Source organism: Anastrepha ludens, chromosome 3 (genome assembly GCF_028408465.1).
Source record: "Anastrepha ludens isolate Willacy chromosome 3, idAnaLude1.1, whole genome shotgun sequence".
NCBI classification, from domain to species: Eukaryota; Metazoa; Arthropoda; class Insecta; order Diptera; family Tephritidae; genus Anastrepha; species Anastrepha ludens.
In genome coordinates, this window is record NC_071499.1 from 30,516,382 (window position 1) to 30,532,733 (window position 16,352).

At 36.2% G+C, this 16,352-nt stretch overlaps 1 protein-coding gene across 2 annotated transcripts in view; it reads left to right on the forward strand.

Moving 5' to 3' along the window:
* The window catches only part of LOC128857291 (uncharacterized protein DDB_G0284459), a 208,655-nt gene that overhangs the window by 60,878 nt on the left and 131,425 nt on the right, over positions 1-16,352 (forward strand). For both annotated transcript variants that reach the window (XM_054092988.1, XM_054092989.1), the window contains exon 3: positions 14,967-14,993. The gene's annotated coding sequence lies outside the window, so the exon portion shown is untranslated. The remainder of the gene's footprint in view (positions 1-14,966; positions 14,994-16,352) is intronic.

Consider the following 16,352-nt stretch of genomic DNA (forward strand, 5'->3'; position numbering starts at 1 on the left):
CTAAGCGTACAAAATAAAATGAGCCGAGTTGTGCGGAACCTCTTTTGGTTTCGAGCGGTTTTGGAGAAGCCGATGGTCGTGCTGAACAAAATTCGGAAAAGCCATACGATGAATATAAAAATTGAAAACGACTTCATACAGGCAGCTCACTTTCGTTCTATCAAAAGTGGCTTTAAAATCGAATGTGAATACCTGGTCAATAATGAATTTATCAAGCTCGTAGCCACACAGATAAAACCCAATCAATTCATTTGAAGGCTTTTATCACACTGCAAAACCATTTTAAAACCAAGTCCTCGTTTAGAAGCAGTTTGAAACTTGACATTTCCGTCACAGATCTTACATTTCACATATTCAGAAATTGCTGTAAACACTGTTATAAAATTTAAAATGCGATACTCAACAGACAGATCACGCGGAACTAAGATTTTCTCTTGTTATTTATATTTTTTTGCCGAGGCACTGAAACTACTTTTATCCTATTCAGCTGTTTTTGGATTAAAAACATTTTTGCGCTTTTTTGTTCCCGACTTACGTATGTTAAGAGATTTTCTCGTTTCTCTAGAAGATTTCATTTTCTCGAAAAAATTACAGAAAAAAATATAACCGAACTCAGAAGTTTACTCCTTGGCTTAGCTGCTTTTACTGACTACCACTCTTAAATATTTTCGAGTTTTGGGAGAGAAAATAAAATTTACTTTTCAGGTATAAAAACAAAATAACATACTTTTGCTTTACGCATCTAAACAAGTTAGAAGGGAACATTTACAATAGGCAGTTGCATAAAATGGCCAGCGTTCCAGGTAAGCGCTGCTGCTCCCGCCTTGTACTTTCAACACTCTGAAACGCCTTTTCAAATTTGCGAGTAACTTCGAAAATATTAACTGGAACGATATTAAATTTACTGTGTGTATTCTTAAATATATGTACATTAAGAAAAAAAAAATATCGATGTTTTGAAAATTCTTTCTGTATATAACCCCTTAAATCTTTCACGCTGTACTATCGTTAGGAATGAGAATTATATGGCGCACAAATGGCAGAATCAGTTTTCTTGTGGATTTGACGGAGTGTAGTTCGGTGTCCAGGTATTCTTCTTCTTCATCTTTATTGTAGGACTAGGTCCTGTTTTTTTTCAGCGAAAAGAATTACAATATGTTATACCTTCCTACATCAAACGACAGACTCTTGTAACTCAGTAGAGTTGCATTTAAACATATCCTTTACCACAACTTTCCCAACGAGAGAAGATTGGGACAATGGGGTAATGGACAATAGAAGCAGAATTAGCATCTATACTGATGGTTCCAAGCTAAATTATCAAGTAGGCGGAGGTCTTAACAGGGCATTGTCTGATTGGGAGGTATGCCAGTAGACTGGGAGCGCCCTATAACGACTATTGCAGAAGCTGTAACAACGTCGAAGAAGAAGAGACTATAGATCACTCTCAATGCGGGTGCATGGCTCTGGACAGAAGAAGGTTCAATATTTTAGGAAAAAGTTCCCTGAATAACTTGGCAGAAGTAGCCAATATAAAAATAAGATATATAAAAGCCACAGGTTAGTTCAATGAGTACTTATCGGGGATAGAGCTCCAAAGTTTACTTAGATTCGCAAACGTATTACAAGAAGTATACTACAAATAAATGCAAGGGTCTAGCTCCATCTGGTAACACTAAGGATCAATAGGTCTATGTGATGGCTTCAGACAGCCCTGGTGGTATCATAATAGGCCTACAGCAGGCCTAGGTGTGTCAAGCGACAACCACTATACCTACCTATATAAAAATATAATTATAGCGTCATTGGGATCAGAATCTGGACGTAAAACACTCGTGTCAACGCTTTGTTGCTCATCCTGGAGGTCGTGCTGTTTTAAGTTGACCTTTCATCACAATCTTTGCAAACCGATCGTCTGCTATTCCCTTTACATGCTGGTTCCATTATTTTCCTTTCTTGCGGCTCCATTTTACTACGTCAGTGATTTCGCACAACTCTCGTATCCTCTCGTTTCGTTGTGTAGCCAGTTTTTGCTCGCAGCGTTTTCATTACGATGGTGGATATTATTCGCTTCGTTGTAGTTTTATCCGCTCGAGTTTCAATTTCGTATGCCATAATTGACCTTGCGAATGTCTTATATATGAGAACTTTGCTCTTGATGCTCATTGATTTGTTTTTCCATACAATATCGCGTAAATACCCAGACACCCGTACGGATTTTTCGGATTGATTTCGCTTTTGATTTCACTTCATCAACGACATTTCTTGGAGATATTATTTTGCACCTAGCACAAAATCACGTCATCAACTGATGTGTGCGCTTTATCAATTGTTTTTATTGTGGTTGTTGTAACAGCGTAAAATATTCCCTATAAATTTTCGGTAGATACTGCTTAAGTCCATTTCCGAATTGTATGCCAAATCGTTTCCGCACCGCAGAACCGGCTGTTGGAGAAATGCACCTTATCAACTCTTCGCTGCCGGCTTTGAACAGCCATTCACCAGCGACACTGGTGTGTTTTTGTTTTTGGTTTTTTGTTTTTTATCGCGGAATTATTGCTCTCGCCTCATATTGGTCGTGTGGCAAAAACTCACGCGTCGTCTCCAAATATTCTCTCGAGTCAATTGAAATGTATGACTGGAATGCAAAGTAAAATTTGTTAAAAAGTTCTACTCGTTAATGTTGACAAAACGCAGCCAAGTAAAGACTTTCCACTTCTAAGCAACACAGTTTTCTTTTTACTAATTTCGAGCGTTAAAAAGTTTACCCCAAATCGAAAATAATAACTTGTCTGTCTGTATGTATACTTTTTTTCATTGCACGTGCTGCGTGTCATACCGATTAGTGTACCCACATGATGTTTACATGTACATACATATACACATATTTATGCACTTATGAAAGTCGAGTCATAAACGTGTCAGCTTATCTGTGTTTGACCCGCTTTTGTGACGAGGTCATTTAAAAACATTTGTAAACTATTCGCTCTCACTTAATCGTCGTTCAATTAGTCATTAACTTTTTCTCAACAGATTGGCTTGTATGTGTATGTATATATGTATTGTCTACTTCTGGGGAAGTGTCAGGAAAACAACGAAAAAGTTGTAACGTTGAAAAACTGCAAAGTGCACGGCGAAAATGAATGCGCAAAAAGATGCTGGGCAAAAGGAGAATGCATAGAAATTTTTCATACTGGCTGGCGCTTTTTCAATACCCAATTGTTGATACGAAGATGAATTGGCTAGTCAAGGTAAAATTATGGATGTGTCAATGCAATGAGACCTTTTCGAAAACAAAGAAATAAAAAATTAGTAAATAAAGTTTTAAAAAGAGCCCAAAAAAATAAGTAAACCAGTTTTTTTAAGAGATAATTAAAGCGATATCTAAACACAATAATTTAACAATATCAATATTGTTCAGCGCTTTTGCTGTGAGACAATTGGCATTATGTTTACTATAGGGTGTACCATTAAGACTACATATATTGAAAATAAATTGGTACAATTAACAATAAAATCTCAAACAAATAGAAATTTACTATAAAACCTCAAAGAGTATAAACTCTTATGGGACAAACAAACACAAATCGGCTATAAAATCTCAACGAATTTGCATTTTTAAGGGAAAACAAATGAAAATTTACTATAAAATCGCAAAGAATATGAAGTTTTATGGAATATGAATTTTTATGGGACAAACAAACAAAAAATTACTATAAAATGGCAAAGGATGAGAATTTTTATAGGGCAAACAAACATTTACTATAAAATGGCAAAGGATGTAAATTTTTATGGGACAAACAAACACAAATCGGCTATAAAATCTCAACGAATTTGCATTTTTATGGGACAAACAAACAAAAATGTGCTATAAAATCGTAAAGAATATGACTTTTTATGGGACAAACAAACAAAAATTTACTATAAAATCGCAAAGAATATGAATTTTTATGCATTATGAATTTATATGGGACAAACAAACGAAAATCTACTATAAAATAGCAAAGGATGTGAATTTTTATAGGACAAACAAACAAACATTTACTATAAAATGGCAAAGGATGTGAATTTTTATGGGGCACACAAATAAAATTTTGCTATAAAATCGCAAAGAATATGAATTTTATGGGTCAAACAAACGCAAATCGGCTATAAAATCTCAAAGAATTTGCATTTTTTTGGGACAAACAAACACAAATTTACTATGAAACCTCAAAGAATATGAATTTTTATGGGACAAACAAACAAAAATTGACTATAAAATCTCAAAGAATATGAATTTTTATGGGACAAACAAAGTGAAATTGACTATAAAATCTCAAAGAATGTGAATTTTTATGGGACAAACAAACAAAAGTTTGCTATAAAATCACAAAAAATATGAATTTGTATGGGACAAAAAAACAAAAACTTACTAAAAATCTAAAAGAATATAGATTTTTAGGGGACAAACAAAACTTTACTATAAAATCTTAAAGCTTATGAACTTTTATGGGTCAAACAAACAAAAATTTACTATAAAATATTTAAAAATATGAATTTTTATGGGACAAACAAACAAAAATTTACTATTAAATCTCAAAGAGTATAAATTTTTATGGAATATGAATTTTTATGGGTCAACCATTTTTTAGCTCACTCTCCCTAGGAATATCTCAAACTATAAGCCTCGAGACAAATAATTTTGCGTCTTCTTTTTTAAAAAGTAAGTTTACTTTCGTACATTTCGTAGATGTGAGGCAGTTTATGCTGGTATGCCGTAGCACATGTCCATTAAAATTTGTTCGCACCACCCTAGCATACGTCCATACTGCTTCCTATACAAATATGTCTTATTTGCACTCATTTGTGGTACAACGAAAATAAATTTAAAAGTTTAAAAACATTATAATTTGTTTGGAACTCATATACAAACGTCCAAATGGATTTCGGATTATCTGGCTTGGCCCTGACATCCGCATAATCAAGATTCTACTGCACGAGAAAAGGCCTTCTTATTCATATTTGTATTACAAAAACAGAAAAAATGTTGATTGATAATCAGATTATTCATTATTTCACGTTCATTAATTTGCTATATCGGCCGTAGCATGACATAAACAAAAGTAATTAATATATTGCTACTTTCCCGCAATTCAGAAGGTTTTGCTCAATTTTGGCACACAGAAGAATTCAATAACTGAAATTTAGCACAGAACTGAGGCTCGAGCGATTGTGAATGGCGGTGTTTTATTATTTCAAGCCGCAAATTGAGTTTTGCTGATTTTTTATTTTGTACAAATTTTTTAATTTTTTTTTTTTTATTTATTTCATTTTAAGCAATTCTTTATTTTTTATCTTTTGGTTTTTATTATTTTAATTATATGCCTGAGTCATCACCCAAACTTTGTGGTTGCTAACTTCTAAATGTGAGTAACTGACGAAACTAACCTTTTTCAAAGATTTTTAAAAACATGTTTTCGTAAATGCATTTACCAAACTGGTTGCTAAAAGTAATAATTCTCATTAAACGCTTCAAATATTTAATGGGCTTGATTTTTATTTTTATTTCTATTTTATTTTTTATTTTTATTTTTTTGTTTTTTGCTTTGTTTTGTTTTGTTGCCATGCATGGTTGATTTATGTTTCCTTATACATTTTTAGAAACTTGACACTGCAACCAGCTAATTGAAATTTATTGGAGTCATTTAGAAATTCTGTGCAACACCTTAGAAGCTTTGTGTTGGCACACAGGATTAATTGAGATATTTTTTACTTCACTGCGACTGCTTAAAAAATTTAAATTCGCCGCGAACTGAACGCAGTAACTTATTTCCCAATTATAAATGCATAAAGTGCAAGTTTTTATGGTTAAATTTAAGTTTTTAATTATTTTAATTATTATCATCAAAAGCTTGAAGCTTAATTTAGCACTAAAAGTAAAATCGGAACAATTTTCTATCTTCACAAATAATTCAAAATTGGGCAGTAAAACTGTTTTGTGGTAAAAATAAGTAAATACAGTTTTAAACCGACTCCGAATGGCAGATATTTTTTGTGAGGAATCTTTTCCTACCAAAAATACACTCGAGGGCTTGCCATTGTCTGCCGAGGGGTGACCGCTATTAGAAAAAACTTGTTCTATCATTTAGATGTTTCGTGCACGGAGATTCGAACCTACGTACTCCGAATAATAGCCACGCGCCAAACCATTCGCCTACTGCGGCAGCCTGTTTTCTGGTAGACAGGCGGCAAGAATAATTGGCGCGTACATCCTTTTTGGGTGTTTGGCCGAGCTCCTGCTCCTATTTGTGGGGTGCGTCTCGAAGTTCTTCCACAAATAGAGAGAACTACAGTTTTAAGCCAACTCCGAACGGCAAATGGTTTTCATGAGGAGCTTTTTCATGGCTACACTCGGAGGTTTACCTTTGCCTGCCGAGGGGCGACCGGTATTAGAAAAAAACTTTTTTTTAATTTTGGGGTTTCACCGAGTTTCGAGCCTACATTCTCTCTGAATTCCGAATGAAAGTCACGCACCAACCCATTCGGCTACGGCGGTAATTAAATGGTCAGGGAGGGAGTCGAAGTTTGTCAGTTATTATGATCACTTTTGACTGTTTCTTCAAGCTTCTAGGGGCAAAAGATTATAACGATAAATTGCGGGGAATTGTATAGTTGGTGAACTAGTTGGACAGAGCAACTTCAACGTGGTTTTTTATCGCTCTTTTAAGCAACTAGAGGTCACTGGGACACTTCCGCATCACCAGTTGTCAACCGGCAGAAAATTTCAAACCCCTGAGAGTATACATTTCTTCCATGAAAACGTTTCTCATAAAAACCGACTGCCGTTCGAAGCTGGCATAAAACTTTAGGGTCCCACATTTGTGAAACAACATCAAGACGGGCACATGAAACTCAACAAGGAATTTAACCTTACTTCTGTTACCAACAGTATTTATTTTTATTAACAGCTGAGACTGAATACTCATTCTTTATTGTTATTATTATTACAAGTATTTGTTGCTGTCGCACCAACACAAAACGCCCATAGTGCCGAAACAAAAGATTGCCAATGTGGTCGATTATTCGCTTTTTCCTTGATCTAGGACGACGCTAGGTTTTCGTCGAGCCCAAGAACCCCGTCAAAAAGGCTTCTTTGCCATGATCCATTTAGACGTCCTTTGCAGCAACGTCCTTGAGCGTTGGAGTCTAACACCGTTCTGCTTCTTAGATTTAGTCGGTCGAGGAGGCGTTTCATAGTTCAGCCGCTTGCTGCAAAAGATACGCATTTTGATGGACTGGCTGCTTATTAAAAGACGGCATTTACTCGCCTTGTCTGTGCTGTTTTCGACTTTGCAGCATTGTCCGGAACTAAATTCACAATTCCTCAAATTCACAAACTCAAAAGTTGAGGTTCTACCTATCATAAAAGGTATTTAATAAACAAGTTTTATCTCAATCTGAAGATCTTCCAATCGCATTTGCTTGCATAGGAGGTAGAGAAAAATCACCTTCTGGATATGTATATATGCAAGGGGCCGCAAAAGAAATCAAATGTTTGGTTGAGCTCATCGGCCCAGTTGTAGTGTGCGTCTTGATTTCATAAAAAATGAAGTGACCTACAGTTGTATGCCACCTTCGAATTGTAGATGGTTTTTTATGAACAACTTTTTCATGGCAGAAGTACACTCGGAGGTTTACCATTGCCTACCAAGAGGTGACCGCTATTAGAAAAAGCTTTTTCTAATATTTAGTGTTTTATAGATATAATATGTTTCGAACCCGGGCACTACCGATTGGTAGGTAGGTAGGTAAAATGGTTGAAGTGCCGGTCTGACATTCCTCAAGTAGCACTAAAGCGCCGTTTTGATGCCATTATGAGACCTCCAACTGGCAGATATCTACAGCCAGCCAGAGCGGTTGATATAATGGAGAAGATTGATGGTATTTAGGTTGGCGCATTGCGCTATGCTGTCGAAGAAAATAGCTCCCTGTGACCTTAGTCATCTAGCTGCCAAACCCGGACATTTTTAGAGAAAATTCTCTACAGTCTTCTTCTCTGAAAGGTCCCCACAGCTTCTGCAATGCGGGTTAAATGGTAACCCTAGCTTTTCCGCGTGAAGTTGAATGGCTAGGAGTGCAAAGAACTTTCTGAGTGCTTCGTATATCGCATTGAGGCCAATTGAGTGCTTCGAAATCGCACATGAAGAAGTGGAGCTTTATCTATTCTGCGCTTTCCTGAGAAATAATTTGTGCAGTTCCCCTTTAATAACTGTCAAGGGGATGCCGATGACCGGGAGGAGGTCTCTGAGGCCAATTCAGCCCCTTTCTGGCAAGCTCATCAGCAATTTCATTTCCCTCTAGTTCCTATGTCCTGGACCCCAGATCAGAGAAATGTTGTCTGTACACCCAAGAGATTTGATCTCTTCTTTACAGGAGTTTACTAATTTCGTTCTGCACCATGGCGGCTTGACTACCGGAGAAAATGTTACAATAATATCTCCCTCGCTCCCGCGTTCCCTAAGCATTTTGCATGCCTGCAAGATCGCAAGGACTTCTGCTTGAAAAACATTAGCAGTATTCGGCAGTTTAGAGGAGATAGATAAATTGGCTAATTTAGTGAAAACCGCTGCTCCGGCTCCCGATTCCATCTTGAAACCGTCAGCGACCGATTGGTAGTCATGCACCAACTCATTCGGCAAAGGCAGCGGCCCTCTTTGATATATGTAGTCTCCAAAAATTACGACATGAATCATTTCATATAATCAATAAGTTTATTCATCACCACCAATGGGGCTGTGCTTCCACAAATGGCAGACCAGTTTCCCCATTCAATTTTCTAGCCCAACAGATCCGCCGCAAAATAGCCTTAAGTATGCCTGCCTGAATTTTCTTCATATACCAACCTCGTAGCTCTAGAAAGCTATTACACTTTTGCCTGAAAACATTAATAGGTATTTCCTCAAGGAAAGGGAACAGGTAATCAGTCTTGCATAGAAGTGCAGCATCGAAGCTAGAATCCAATATGCAGTATGAGTTAAGAGCATAACAACACACAATCATCATCAAAGTCGCCTCTGCTCGTATATCAAGGCACCTTGAAAGTACTCATTTTGAGGGTAAGCAAATTAACTTTGATGCTGATAGATTACTATGTAACAAATCAAAGCAATATGAAGCGTTGATGAAATATGTCCTGTAGGCAAAGGAATACGGCCAGGTATGTAAATTTAGTTGTTTTTAGTATAGTTTTTCCTTGCAGCTGTCTAGCAGGTGCTTATTATCTAGGTTTGCCCCTTGAACGAAGACCCATCGACTTATTTGGTGCATTTTTTACAAGATTTCAAATTTGTTTTTTTTGCCTACCAAGTGAATGAATTTGAAATTTAAATGCCAATTAAAATGTTATTCCATTGAAGCAGTGCTCTTTTGTCATGATATTTTCATTGTGGCAAGTTGCTTACCAGCAATGAATTAACAAAGTCAACAAAAAAAAGTATACCTCAATTTAGGTCGCCTGCTGTTTGTTATTTGAGTGAAATGTCAAATCAGCCTTGTTGGCAAATGCCAGCGTTGGCGCTCCCCCATACAATGCCGCAGTAAACAAAACAAATTGGGTGTAATGTTTTTTTTTTTATTTTTATTTTTATCTTATTTATTTTTTGACAAAGCAAACGTGTATCGATATGAATGCAGCGCAGAAATATAGCCATACTCGTATGTGCAAATATATATCGAACACAGCAGTCGGTGAATACCCCCACATCCACTGCATGCACAAATTTAAAATGAAAAAAAAAACAAGTTTAGATTTAATTTATTTTTACAAGTTTCCAAGTGTTGTGTCCTTGCTGTAGGTAACATTTTATAATACAAATTTAAATTGTCATTTATATGGTAAATGCGCTGTTGTACTGTCACTTTTTGATAATGCTGTTTTTGATATAATTTTTTTTTTAATTTTTTGCATATTTTTAAGTTGGAGTATTCATTAGTTCAACTTAAAAAACACTTAGGTTTAACAATATTATAAAAAATTTACATATGACAAATATTGCAGCAAAGTTTAGTTCGGGCAATTGCATTATTACTTTTTGTTCAATCAAAGCAGAAATATTACTTTTGATTTATTATGATTATTATTAGAAGGCCATTACGCACTGCGACTAGAGTTGATCTATTGTGCAAGGCCTATTTTTGTAACGCTAGAGTTTTAGGCTTTTTAAAAATTTTAGCATAATTTTGGAAAGCGGTTCTAGTTCGCTTTGTGCGACTAAAAACCAAACAAAAAATGCTTTACGTGCTTTCCCGCCAACCCCCCACGTGTTATGGGGTGTTTTCTTTTTTTGTCGGTGCATTAGAACTATCGATATTGAAAACTATGGTTAGGCAGATGATAGCAGCAAACTGCGTTGACGTTTCTGTTCAGGGGGTAAGGGTAGTCAGAATTTTCAAAAAATTGGATTTTCTTAAAGTATAATATTCTAAAAATATTGTGGGAAAATTTGAAGTGAATTCGACAAATACTTTTTGAGTTATTCAACAATTAACAAAGGGCACTCGGGCGCTCCGGAGCAGATAGAAAAACTTTAAATGCGTTTTTCTCAAAACTATGCTTTTTGAACTGGTGATCAATGTAACTTAAAACCCGTTCGGTAGATTTTAATAAAATTTGTACTGCTTCTGGAAACCATAACAAATTTGTGGCTGATCGAGGGATTTTTTTTTTTTGTTTATAAGAATTTCGATTTGTTTTTTTCGAAAATCAGAAAAATATTTCCTGAGGCCGCCATATTGAAGATTTAAAAAAACAAAAGCTTCGATCAGGCAAAAGTTTATCTATTAGTAAAACTAATCTCTCCTGTCCGATTGATTTTAGATGAATCTCCAAGGACTTGTGATGATCACCGCAAGGGACTTCTGGAGAAACGGGCTCCACACAAACAGCGATAACTTTTACAATTATTTTTCTTAATTTTTTTTTGTTTGAAATTTTGCTAAAGTCAAGTCGAAACCTGATGTATTTTTGATGATGCTATGTTTTTATTTTTGTAAAATAAAGAGATAGACTAGCAAAAAATAATTATTGAACATCATCATTTTTCGAACTTCTGACTACCCCTAACCCCTTCAGTGAGGTCTGGCAAGTCATCATGCATCCTTGCATCCGCCAGAACAACGCTTTCAAATTAGGGAAATTTACTTTGAAAGAAATTTATCTGTACTTTCCCTCAATAGTAATTTACTTTGAAAGAATTATATATTCGCGAAGTTCTTAGAGCGAAGTGTTGAAGAAGAAGCTGAAATGTCGATTCGTCGTCTTCTGCGCGCTCTCAACTTGTTGGCCTTTGTCATTCGACTATGCCTATAAAATAAGGCTCGGGCAAGAATTAAGGCCTAATTACTTTCGCTTGCGTCGCATTTTTGCTCATTGGGTTCATTTAAATTTATTATACAGATTTATTGGACCATACACTCTGTCGGAGAATTTGCAAATGTATTGAGATCAATTATTAATACAAACATATACATACACAGAATTTTTACAAAAATTTCGGATATGCAGTTTTATAGATCATTGAATTTTGTTAGAGTAAAGTGCAAGTTTTAAGGGTATCAAAAATCACACTGATTTTTGAGAATTTTTTTTTTGACGCGGTCTTGAGCTTTTTCTCCATTTAACGCCTACTCCTAATCAACGCGATTTTTGAGCCAATTGAAAATTTCACTTTATTATACCAAAATTCAATGATCTATAAAACTGCTTACTCGGAACATTTCTAAAAACTCAGATTAAACAGTTTGAAATTTTTATGTAAATTTGTAAATTTTTCTCAAATTTTATACAAAGTTTGAAACTTTGCCTTATAAGGTAGTTGTAGTTTTATAAAAAAAAAAATTAAAAAAATTTAAATAACAAAAAAAACCCCCGCATCACTATGTGGTAAACACTTTACAGTTTTGAGGCTGACGGTGTTAGTGTATGCAGTTTAATTCCGTTAATAATTCAGTTAATAATTTAATTTTCAAGAAAATTCCACGAATACGAAAAATGTAATGTATTGCGCCCGATTGTAGACATAGGGTATCTTAGGTGTGCTGGCCTATGGGATAAACCTGCAATTAATGACATAACCGTAACCATAGCAATCAGCTGTTCTGATCAAACATACATTCTGTCAAAAAAGTACCGGAATTGTTCAATAAAACGCAAAATAATTATTTAATCGTCAAAATTTATTTCCTTGCCTTCAAATTGGGCTCCATTCAAAGCAATGCACATATGCCAACGAATCTTCCAGTCATCAAAGCACCGCCATCAAATTATTGACCAGATTATAAATAACAAAACAAAAAACATTCATTCCAACAAAATTTCAGTTTGCTATTATCATTTTAAGTTCGCAAGCTCTTGAAAAAAAACACCCTTTATGCATCTGCATAAATTAACTCATATGCCTACATGTTTTCTCGCCTGTCACAACCGACATTGTTGCAACATTTTGCTTTCTGGCATTTAGTGGGTTGGCTGCAATTTGCTACATTGCAAAGATACAGCGAGACCGCCTGATTGTGCAGCAAAAGCTCTGCACGCCAACTTCCACAAATATTGTATGTGCATACATAAATAAATCCGCAAATATAATAAATAAATGAACCTCACAGAGGGGCGAAAATTTTCAGAAATAAAAATTCCTGCTGCCTCAACACATTTCTTGGACTACACCTTATATGTAAACATAGCAAAATCATATGCATCACACACATAAACACAGCAGCTGTGACAGCACACATTTCTGCGCCACACTCCCAAATCGCAATTATCGCCACTGCCGACAGGGCGTTGATGTTTTCGTGCAAATTATTTTTGGACGCCTTAAAAGTAAAAACAAAACGAAAAAAAAGTGTCTAATATTTACAACCATAGACTTTTACTACATATACATACATATACTCAAGATTAGCGCACTTGTCTTAACTCTTAGTCTTACTTGCACTAATTTTTCCCATACGTATACATACGAGGGTTGCCTTTTATATTTACCGACTTCACAGCACTGAGTCTGATCAGCTGGAATGCGATAATTTTTTCGATGAGTTTGGTATTTTTTAGCAAAAACTCACAAATAATGCCTTCACCTACGAGCTTTATTTATTCTTTTTTCAGTGGGTTGAAAAATTCATCTCGCCCACAATTGACAATTAACTCTTAAAAATTTTCGCGTGTTGATTTATTACGATTTTCAACTCCGATTATCGAGACAGAAGTGCCTAGATGAACGTACTTTCACTTTTGTCTTTGAAGGACCACTCTTAGCCACTGTGAAGGGCTGGCACAGCAAGTTCTAACGTCGATCCGTGTAGCATGAAATTCATGGAGGCCGTCCAAAAATGGTAAATGTCCCAGAAATAATCGATGCTGTGCGTCATTTGATAACGCAAGTTCGTCATGTGATATACCGCAAGATAGCGAAATCCATGGGAATTAGCTGGACCAGCATAAATTCAATATTCCATGAACATTTGGTCGTCAAGAAGATTTGTTCGCGTTGCACGCCGCAAAATTTCACAATTTTCCAAAAAAATGGACTCGTATCGATTGGTGTAAAGAAATTAAGCCGAGGTGGTTCAAAGCTCGCCTATAGTAGCGAGAGAAGCAACGAACCTTAGATCTCTGCACATCAGCCAGAAAAAAAAAAGAAATTAACTGTAAGACTGCTCCCAGACGAGGTCTACATAAATGTTAAAGAAACTCAATTGCGGTGGTTCAAAGAGCGTCTGTGACACCATAACTGGTGGCGAATCTTGAATCCATTCATGTGGGTATGAGCTGGAAACAAAAAAACAATCGACAGTATGGGCTTCCCAAGAGAAGCTTAATCCAACAAAAGTTGTTTGCGGATGAAGTAGCTCAAAGCAAATTGTCGCTTGTTTTTTTTCGAAAAATCTGGTCATGCCGCCACTGCAACACTAGAGTAACTTAAAGCAGTCAAGTTCTGAGCCCGAGTGATACACAACCATTTGCTTGCCAGAAATTTTCGAAGAATCAAGGAAAACCTACCGCCGAAGACGAATCATTCTTCACCAGGGCAATGCGAGCACTCACGAATGGCGCAAATAACATAACTTTAGAGCACTCAAGTAGTCAAATGAATGGGTCATACGTCTTACAGTAATGATCTGGTGCCTAAAGACTTCTTTCTTACTCTATACCTCTTCTTCTTCTTAATTGGCACGATAACCGCTTACGCGATTTTCCTTTCCGTTCCTTTCTCGTGCTGACCGGTGCCAGTTGGACAAACCAAGTGGAGCCAAGTCCTTCTCCACCTGATCTTTCCAACACAGAGGAGGCCTTCCCATTCCTCTGCTACCGCCAGCTGGTGCCGCATCGAATACTTTCAGATCCGGAGCGTTTGTATCCATTCGGACGACGTGACCGAGCCAACGTAGCCGCTGGATCTTTATTCGCTGCGCTATGTCTTACTCTGCACTACTGATGTGAAAAAATAAATAAATAAAAACATCAAAAATGAAATGCGAGTTCAGCGTTTCTCAACGCCTGAAGTAGCTGCTAAAACTTTTTAACAACTCGTTTTGGAGGCATCAACTTCTGACTCGCAAAAGTGGTTTAAAAATTGCTTCAAGCAAATCAGAAGTGTATTGGCTTCCAAGGAGAATATTTTGAAAAACAATAAAACCATTTTCCTCTTAATTTTACTGTGTTTTCATTTCTATTATTGACCGCAAAATATAAAAGGCCACCCTCGTACATATGTTTGTGCGTGCTCATATGTATTCCTAAGCAAGTGCGAAAACGCCAAAGTGCAGATTAACTGTCTGCATGAATGCCTGCCTCCTGCCTACTACGAAGCAGGCAAAACACTAAATTTCAATCACCAACCATTCATTTGAAATTTCAAAACGAAACAATAGATGACAAACAAATGACTAATTTTTACTTTTGTTTATTTTTCCTCTCTTTGCAGTTGTTCGATACATATCTACAAAAATTGGTGAGTGTAAATTTGTTTGTTTCTTATTTTTTATTTACTTCAAATGCGAAAAAGTGAAATTTCACTTTCAAACATTTTATTCAATAAGTGTGGGTTTGAAAAAGCCACACATACAACGATGCCTCACCGGCATATAGAATTTCTATTTCATAATTATCCATTCACTTTTCATTTGCCATAAACGCGCGGGAGAGCAATCAATTAGGCAATCATCTTTGGTGTAACGAAATTTCTACTTACTTCCATATGTATGGACATACTCTTATGTATATGCACAAATATTTGCGTAAAACCGAATTTAATTGAACAAGTGAAAGATTTCTGATTTACGCAGCGAAAGCGCCAGATAAATAATTGTTTTTAAATAACCCAAAATATATGCCAATTCAATAACTAATCCGTAAAAATTAAAGTGGGTAAATAACGAATTGAGAATTGTCCGAGAGCAGTCGGAAGCATTTGGCGCTTGCTTACATGAAATCGGTCTACTCAGAACGAAACAGAGAGACGCTCTTCAATTTTAGAAAAATTTAGGTATGCAGTGGAAATTCCTGGTACAACAGATTTCTGTAAGACCAAGGATATCAACTTAATAAATCCTTCGTCACAGTATTTCCTTCCAAAGAGGAATGGGATAACGGGCTTATTGTTAGAGAAAATGATATAAACACCTATACAGATGGCTCAAAACTAGATAGCAGAGTAGGTGGAAGGGTTTACTCCGATAAACTCGGAGTTAGCCAATCATTTCGCCTACCTGATTAATGCAGTGTATTTTGGGCGAAAGTCTCTGCCATAAAAGAGGGGCTTACAGCGATAAAAACGATAGTATTATCCACAAATGAATTCTTCATATACTCGGATTTGAGACGTTCTTCATTGAATTCAGAAAGCCTTCCGCTCCGAAATGTATCATCGACGTCAAAGTCGCTCTCCTTCAACTTTGCAATCCATTTCCGTGCTGTAGACGCGCCTTCCCCATACACGTCGCAAATGTCTCGGGCTGCTTCGATCGCTTTTTGACCTCGATGAAAAGCAAGGAAAAGCAGGTGTCGGAAATGTTGATTTTTCCCTCCTGGGTATTCGATTTCTAAGCCTTAAAACTAATAAAAAATTAAATAACTCAAAAATACAATTAACATAGTTTTGAGGAGCAAATGAAAACCTCCTCTTTGCCGAACAGCAAGCAAATCGTTGTAAAATAAAAGAAAATCTAAAAACGATATGAACTTACTCCCCAATCCAATAATTATGTGTGGATGTACCTATTATTGTATTCCTGAGTCTTTCTGTGGACTTACAAAAGCCAAAATTAACGGATTTCTAATCGCGAAACTCTATCGCCCAGCGACAAGCGAA